The following is a 6,000-nucleotide window of genomic DNA, read 5'->3' on the forward strand; positions in this document are numbered from 1 at the left end:
TATGAGAAGCAGCGTGGTGCAGTGGATAGAGCACGGGCCTGGGAGTCTGGGGTGCTGGGTTCGATTTCCGACTCTCCCAGTCGTCTGCTGTGTGACCTTGAGGAAGTCCCTTCACTTCTCTGTGCCTCAGTTACCTCATCTGTACAATAGGGATTGATACTTTGCCCAAGTTGGACAGGGACTGGGTCCCACGCGATTTACTTTTATCCACCCCAGCGGTTAATAGAGTGCCTGACACCTAGTAAGCGCTTAACAAATACCACAATTATTATTATTAAGATGAAGTGGTCACCAACCCCAAAGTGACCCTCCCCTCCCCGTCCAACTCCAGCGCAGGATCTCGTTGGCTCCCGAGGAGCTGTCGGAGGCCAGAGTCACCCAGCTGGCAAGCGGCGGAGCCGGGATTTGAACCCATGGCCTCGGACTCCCCAGCCCGTGCTCTTTCCACGCTGCGTCTCTCTCTTCCTTGCGGGGCATCCTGGCGCAGTGGCTACAGCACGGGCCTGGGACTCAGAAGGTCGTGGGTTCTAATCCCGGCTCTGCCGCTGGTCTGCCGTGTGACCTTGAGCAGGTCACTTCACCTCTCCGGGCCTCACCTGTAAAATGGGGATTGAGACTGTGAGCTCCACATGGGACGGGGACGGTGTCCAACCCGATCTGCTTGTATCTATCCCAGCATCTAGTACAGTGGCTGGCACCTAGTGAGCGTTTAGCAAATACCATGATGATGATGATGAGGATGATGATGAGGATGTCCCGGCGGGACCCACCCCGCCCTCGCTCTCCCAGGTGCTGAAGGCATCGAGCCTCGGCCTGCTCCCTCCCCTCGGGAAAGTGTGGTGCGCTCTGGGTTGGCTCCTCACGTTGGCATATTTCTCTCAGGAAGGAAGAAGGAAAGGGCAAGGGACAGGCCTTGAGAGCCAAAGAAACCCCAGAGAGTAAGTCTCCCTCAGGAGGCTGGCTCCTTCTCCGGCGGGCCCCGGCCTGCTGTCTTCCCAGCCCGGCCTGGGATGAGCTCTGGCCCGGGATGAGCGTGGCCTTAGGATGAATCCCGGTTTGGGACGAGCCCGGCCTTGGGATGAGCTCTGGCCCGGGATGAGCGTGGCTTTAGGATGGGTCCCGGCCTGGGACGAGCCCGGCCTTGGGATGAGCTCTGTCCTGGGACGAGCCCGGCCTTGGGATGAGTCCCGGCCTGGGATGAGCCCGGCCTTAGGATGAGTCCCGGCCTGGGATGAGCCCGGCCTTGGGATGAGCCCGGCCCTGGGATGAGCCTTGGCCAGGGATGAGCATGGCTGGGACCTTCCTGACCGGACAAGCCTATTCATTCCAGTTTAATTTGGCAGCTCCCGGGTCTTAACGAAGAGCCATGCCTCTGGAATCGGCGACAGTAATGTTGGTATTTGTTAAGCGCTTAGTATGTGCAGAGCAGTGTTCTAAGCGCTGGGGTAGACCCAGGGGAATCAGGTGGTCCCGCGTGGGGCTCACAGTCTTAATCCCCATTTTACAGATGAGGGAACTGAGGCACAGAGAAGTTAAGTGACTTGCCCACAGTCACACAGCTGACAAGTGGCAGAGGTGGGATTCGAACTCATGAGCCCTGACTCCAGGGCCCGTGCTCTTTCCACTGAGCCACGCTGCTTCTCTAACCGGGGAAGGGAGGAAATCAGGAATACTGGTTTTCAGTCGAGCTCTTTTTCGTTCATTCAATAGTATTTATTGAGCGCTTACTATGTGCAGAGCACTGTACTAAGCGCTTGGAATGGACAGATCGGTAACAGATAGAGACAGTCCCTGCCTTTGACGAGTTACAGTCTAATCGGGGGAGACGGACAGACAAGAACAACGGCAATCAATAGAATCAAGGGGAAGAACATCTCATTAAAACAATAGCAAATAAATAGAATCAAGGTGATGTACATCTCATTAACACAATAAATAGGGTAATGAGCTCTTTTCCATCCTCAACCCCCGGTTTTGGGGAATTAAAACACACACACACACACACACACACACACACACATCAGTTGGAGAGGAGGGGCATGGCTGGTACTTCTCCGGAGTGGGAAATTTTTGATCAACTTGGAGCTCAGGCTCTCAAGCCAAAAGAGGGATGCCCCGCTGGCCCCAGAGAAGGAAGTGGGAAGGAGGAAGAGGAAGAAGTGGAAGAATAGAAGGAGGAGGAAGAAGAGAAGGGATGAAAACGGAGGAGGGAAGAGGTGGAGAAGGAAAATGAGGGAAAGTGAGGAGAAAGAGGAAGAGGAGGAGGAAGCTGTCATCGGATGGGGTGCCCGGGTGGAACAGGGGCACCTTCGGGCACAGACCCCTGAGGCGTGGGGGATTGAAGAGGTGGGGGGGAGCGCCCTGTCAGGAGCTCATCTTATCTGAACAGACGAGCGCCTGGCAGCCCCGGGAGCCGCAGGACAAGCTGCCTTTCCTAGAGCTGCAGGGAGCCTTGCAGTTGCTTAGCAGCAAGACCGGGCCTCCCCGCCACCGGTCGATGGTGAAGGAAGGACCGTGGAGGCCAGGCAGGCCAAGCTGGGCCTCCTCGCCACCGGTCGATGCGAAGGAAGCTGTGTGGAGGCCAAGCGGGCCGGGCTCGGCCAGGCCAGGTGTCCAGCCGTGATTTAGTCTGGGCGGGGACGGGGTGGGTTCAGGCCTAGGGAAGTGGGGAGGCAGAGCCGAGACTTCCCCCGGGCCTCCGGTCTGCATACGAACACAGCCCAGCGGCCCTTTTTGAGGTGTGCCTTAAAATTTAAAACCATGGTGTTTGCCTCCTGTTCCTCCAGGCCCCAGCATCCATCACATCCCCTTGGGGACAGGGGTCTCGCCTTCTTGGCACGACCAGTGTTGTTTTGGAGGGAGGAAAGCAGGGCACTCTCCACTTGACCATTGTTCTGTGACAGTTTAATGCCCTGTGCTAAGCGTTTGGAAGAGTGCAAGAGAGTAAGTGGACACGAGCCAATCAATCAATCGTTGATCGAGAAGCCGTGTTATCTAGTGGATAGAGCACGGGTCTGGGAGTCAGAAGGGCCTGGGTTCTAATCCCTACTCCGCCGCTTGTCTGCTGCTTCACTTCTCGGTCGCCTCGGGAACCTCAATACCTCAGTAATCTGATCTGTAAAATGGGGATTAAGACTGTGAACCCCAAGTGGGACATGGACTGTGTCCCACCGGGTTAACTTGTACCGATTCCAGTGCCCAGTAGAGTGCCTGACAAGTAGTAGGTGCTTAAAAAAATACAAAATTCCCCACTTGGATACTAAGGATGCATTCGAATAGTCTAGACGGCTGTTGGAATGGCAGGATAATTAGATTATCGGCCGATCCAGGCCAGGGATCACCTCTTATATGTATGTGATCAGTAGGGCGTTTGCACGCAGTAGAAGCTCAAGGATATACTATTGCTCTGGGAGTGTTAGAAAAAAGCAGACTCAGAGATAGCAATGACGACGACGATGGTGGTGACAATGGAAGGCACAGAGTGGAGCAGACGAGCGCAGCAATTCTGATTCTGCAGTGATCCCACGTCCCAGCAGATGTCACCATTTGTCAACCTTTTAACTTTCGGGTAATTCCGTTTAATAACTAATGACAAAGTCAGCAACCCCATCTACTTCCCACCTAGGCTCCGGTAACTGTCTTCTTCCCAAGTGTTTAAACTGAGGCCTGGATCCAATCAGAGAAAGCCAAGTCGCTCCGGCCCCACTCCCCTGGTCTGTAACCTTAGGCAACTCACTTAACTTCTCTGTGCCTCAGTTTCCTCATCTGTAAAATGGGGATTAAATCCCCGTTCTCCCTTCTCCATAGACTGTAAAGTACTTGTGGGCAGCAACTCTTATAGTATACTCTCCCAAGTGCTTAGTATAGCGTCCTGCACAGAGTAACTGCTCAATAAATACAAGTGATTGATTAATATCGGTGAGCCCCACGTGGGGCAGGGACAATGTTCAACCTGATTATCTTCTATGTCTAACCTGATCATATCTTGTATGTTCAACCTAATGATCTTGTACGCATCCCAATGTTTAGCACAGATGCTTGGCATACAGGGCGCCGGACCTACTTGCCCATTCTGCTCTCCAGTGATAAATGGGCACAAGAGAGCCCCATCTCCGACCTCTCACAAGTCTCTCTGGAAACGCGCCACCTAATGCGAACAACAATGAGAACAATTGCAGTATTTGTTCAGCGCTTACTAGGTACGCTTTACTAAGCACTGGGGTAAGAGATCAGAATGGTCCCTGTCCCACTTGGGACTCCCAGTCTAGCAGGGAGGGGAAACAGGTATTGAACCCCCATTTTACAGGTGAGAAAACTCAGGCACAGAGAAGTTAAGTGACTTGCCCAAGATCACTCAATAGGCAAATGGTGGAGCTGAGATTATTATTATTATTATTATTACTTCTTCTACTACTAATTATTGTGGTATTTTTTAAGTAGTGACTATGTGCCAAGCACTGAATTAAACCCTGGAGTGTATAGAAAATCATCAGGTCATACACAGACCTTGTCCCTATTTGGGGCTCACAGTTTAAGAAGGGGGGAGATCAGGTAATGAATCCCCATTTTGCAGATGAGGAAACTGAGGCACAGAGAAGTTAAGCCACTTGTCCACGGTCACACAGCGGACAAATGGCGGAGCCGGGATTAGAACTCAGGTCTCCTGACTCCCGGGCCTGGGGTCTTTCCACTAGACCACATTGAATGTTTGCAGTCTTTCTGGGCTTCCCTCTGGACCCGAAGCAGGCAGCGCCGAGCCTAGCAACCATGGCGGGGAGGTAGGGGAGAGACATATACGGTTCTTGGGAAAGCTTCCCGGTTATTCTCCTCCCTTCCAGAGCCTTGTCAACGGGACACCCTGCTGTGAATCGGGAACTTTGTGTCTGACCACTTCCCCTGAGGTTGTTGAGCATCTGAATCATTGCTTCCCAACACTAACCTTTTCCTCCTGACAGGGAAGCACAATAGTCATAAGTGCCAAGGGAGGGAATATCAGGAGACTCTGACTAAAAGTCCATCTGGGCTTGGGCTTGGGGGTGGCGGGGGCAGATGACCGAGGAGCTGCCACCACCACTGCTGCTTCATGCCGGGCTGCCCGTTCTTGGGACTACAGAGCTCGGGGTGTTTGGGGGCACAGGTTGTGGAGGGGAAGAGGGAGGAAGCGAGAGGTGGGAAGGGGGAGAAGCCTGCCAAGCGGGAGGGAGTGAGGCTGAACGATGAGTGGCACAGCACCAAGAGGAAGAAGTCTCTTCGGCCATCTTCCACTGGTTTCTTCTTTAGTCAACTCACCCTTCCTCTCGCCCTCCCTCCCTTCCCACCCCCCGCACATAGTCTTCCAGAGAGCTATGGGGGCCTGGAGCTGCTCTTCAGCAACTCCCTTCTGTTTTTAGATCTCTCTGTGGGGAAAAAGTCCATCAGTTGAGCCTCTCAGGTCAAAAACTTTCCGGGGTGAGCAACCAAACACATCCTACACTTACAATCGAGACCATAAGTGCATTTTGTATCAGTGAATTATTCATCAGTATTTATTAAGCCCTTACTGCATGCAGACTATTCTACTAGGAACTTGGGAGAGTCTAGTTCAACAGAGTTGGTAGACACGATTCTCTCAGTGGCCTAGTGGAAAGAACACAGTCCTGGGAGTCAGAGGCTCTGGGTTCTAATCCTGACTCTGCCACATGTCTTCTGTGCGACCTTGGGCAAGACCAACTTCTCTGTACCTCAGTTACCTCATCTGTAAAATGAGGAGTGAGATCGCGAGCGCCATGTGGGACATGGACTGTGACTGACCTAATTAGTTTGTATCTATCCCAGGGCTAGTTCGGTGCCTGTCGCATAGTGAGTGCTTAACAAATGCCATAAAAAAAAGGAAGCTTACGGTCTAGAGGGGGAATGCCAAAACCTTACATAATGTGGAAACAAAGGTCTGTGGGTAACATACTTGTTGGTCTCTTTTTCGAGGATCCTTAGTTTAAAGGGGCATTTCCTTCATGAGATTTA

The sequence above is a fragment of the Ornithorhynchus anatinus genome, chromosome 7 (genome assembly GCF_004115215.2).
Source record: "Ornithorhynchus anatinus isolate Pmale09 chromosome 7, mOrnAna1.pri.v4, whole genome shotgun sequence".
In the NCBI taxonomy this organism is placed as follows: Eukaryota; Metazoa; Chordata; class Mammalia; order Monotremata; family Ornithorhynchidae; genus Ornithorhynchus; species Ornithorhynchus anatinus.